This window comes from Hemibagrus wyckioides, linkage group LG22 (assembly GCF_019097595.1).
Source record: "Hemibagrus wyckioides isolate EC202008001 linkage group LG22, SWU_Hwy_1.0, whole genome shotgun sequence".
Classification (NCBI taxonomy): Eukaryota; Metazoa; Chordata; class Actinopteri; order Siluriformes; family Bagridae; genus Hemibagrus; species Hemibagrus wyckioides.
In genome coordinates, this window is record NC_080731.1 from 535741 (window position 1) to 538240 (window position 2500).

General features: G+C 42.5%; 1 protein-coding gene across 3 annotated transcripts in view; it reads left to right on the top strand.

Annotated features, from left to right (window-relative positions):
• Positions 1 to 2470: 2470 nt before the first annotated feature.
• The window catches only part of zdhhc8b (zinc finger DHHC-type palmitoyltransferase 8b), a 38376-nt gene continuing 38346 nt past the window's right edge, over positions 2471 to 2500 (top strand). For all 3 annotated transcript variants that reach the window (XM_058374988.1, XM_058374986.1, XM_058374987.1), the window contains exon 1: positions 2471 to 2500. This exon is cut by the window's right edge and continues 292 nt beyond it. The gene's annotated coding sequence lies outside the window, so the exon portion shown is untranslated.

Here is a 2500-nt window from a genome sequence, read left to right on the forward strand (position 1 = left end):
CGCGTTCGAGCGCTCTGTCCAGCTAAGCGGAGATTAATGAAACTTTCACATAAAATTTAATTATTAATGTAAAGGAGGACAGTAGAGTGAACTCAAGAAATATAATGGGTTTTTTATATTCTCAAGAGAAAAATGTTCTTTATGTTTGTTGAATATGAAATCATACACAGCGCGATATGTAGGGAAATACTTATTACGTAATATATTTGTAGATGTATATATAAGGCACACAAAGAAGTACAGAGAAGATGTACAGTGAGAGTGTTGTGTGTACAGAGTAGTGCAGAGTACAAAGTAGTGCAATTATTGCATGTGCAACAATCAGCTGAGGTAGAATGTCATGTCATGTGGGGGTAAGTCCAGAAGTCCAGGTTCTAGGTGTTCTGGTTGAGGGCCCGAATGGCCTGCGGGAAGAAGCTCCTCCTCATTCTCTCTGTGTTCGCCTTCAAGGAGCGGGGTTTCCCTGACCTCAACAGAGAGAAGAGTCCATTGTTGGGATGGCTGAGGTCCTTCATAATCTTCCTGGCCTTGGTCCAGCACCGCTTGCTGTATATGGTGTCCAGGTCAGGAAGCTCGGTGCGGATGGTACGCTCGGCTGATCGCACCACCCTCTGGAGAACTTGCCTGTCCTGTTTGGTGTTGATCCCGAACCAGGCTGTGATACTTCCCATCAGGATGCTCTCAATGGTGCAGGTGTAGAATGTCTGCCACCTTTGAGGGCAGTTTAAAGTCCTCATATGATAGATGATAAAGACGCTGCAGGGCCTTCTTCACCAGGGTGTTAACGTGACAGGACCATGTCAGGTCCTGCGTGATGTAAACACCTAGGTAAACTGTCCACTCTCTCCACTGGGGTCCCGTTGATGGTGAGGGGCTGGTAATTCCTCTCCTGCTTTGAGCTAAAGTCCACTATCAGCTCCTTAGTCTTGCTGACGTTCAGGAGGAGATTGTTGACCTGGCACCATGTCTCCAGGTTTTTAATCTCCTCTAGGTAGGCCGTCTCATCGTTATTGGAGATCAGGCCCACCACCACAGTATCGTCCGCAAACTTCACGATGTTGGTGGAGCTGGAAGTGGCCACATAGTCAAAGGTGTACAGAGAGTACCGCAGGGGGCTCAGAACACAACCCTGGGGGACTCCAGTGCTGAGGGTGAGTGAGGGTGAGACATGGTTGCCCATCCGTACTACCTGAGGTCTGTCTCGCAGGAAGTTGGAGATCCATCGACACACCGTTTGAAGCATGTCAGGATTGTAGACTGTTCCAGGGAGAGGTTGAAGATCTCAGTGAACACAGGAGCAAGCTGGTCAGCACAGGCCTTCAGGACCCGACCCGTGATGCCATCTGGTCCTGCTGCCTTCCTGGTGTTCACTCTCCCGAATGCCTTTCTCACGTCGTGCTCCAAGATGATGAACGCATTTTCCTCTCCGGCATGCTCCTCGTGTGTGCTGCCTATAGCGCTGTTAGCACTGCTAACACCATTAGCACTATGAGCTGCAGCCTCGAAGTGAGCATAAAAGGTGTTTAGCGTCTGCATTCCCCGATCTGGAAGATGGTGTTTTGTAGTCCGTCATAGTTCTTAGTCCCTGCCACAGACTCCTAGAGCCACTCTGTTGAAATTGTGACTCTAGTTTCTGTCCATTATTTTTCAGTATAAAATGTAAGACCAATCCAACAAGAATCAACATTTTTGGAAAATTCCTCTGTAATATAATCACTAATCAGAGACAGAAATGAAAACTTCAGGATTGTTTCTAGATTTTTCTTTATTTGAGGAATTAATAAAGTGGGCGGAGCTTAATGTTGTGAATGAAAACAAACAAAATAGAAAAAAACATTTTTCATAGTTTTATTTTTTTATTGCACAATGTTTAGCAGTAAATGTGTTAAAATAAACAAAATAAAAATATTTATTCAAAATATCTAATAAATGTTACCTCTCTGAAGTGACATTAAAACTTTTCCTTATACTTTAAACATTAACAATTACATTTATTTATTTTTATTTTACATCACATGACTTCATCCTTAAAAAGCAGAAAGGCGGGGTTACAACTCATTTGAATAAATAGGCGTGGTTTAGTGGTGAACACGTATTCTGAGTTTTTTTTCACAACGTGTTAAAGAACTTTATTAATCGAATAAAGTAAAAATACTTTAACATTTATTTTAATACCATTTTTGGAATCTGTTCTAAAATGTAATTTATTACACTACTCTATAGATTTTGTGTGATGTATGTTGACAGTAAATATATTAAAATACAAAACATGATTTATTTAATTACTTTAAAGCCATTTATTTATTTATGAACTAAACTCTGCGCACAATTTTATGATTCTCAATTTTTAAAAACATTAGTACTGTCCCGGCCTGTGAGTGGACAGTCTCCATGTATCAGGAAAACGTCTTTGGTAAAGTGTAGCCCCGCCCAATGTGTGTCAGAAGACCCGCCCCCACCCCCTCCTCCTCCGGAGCTCTTCAAGGCTGTCGTGCTGCGC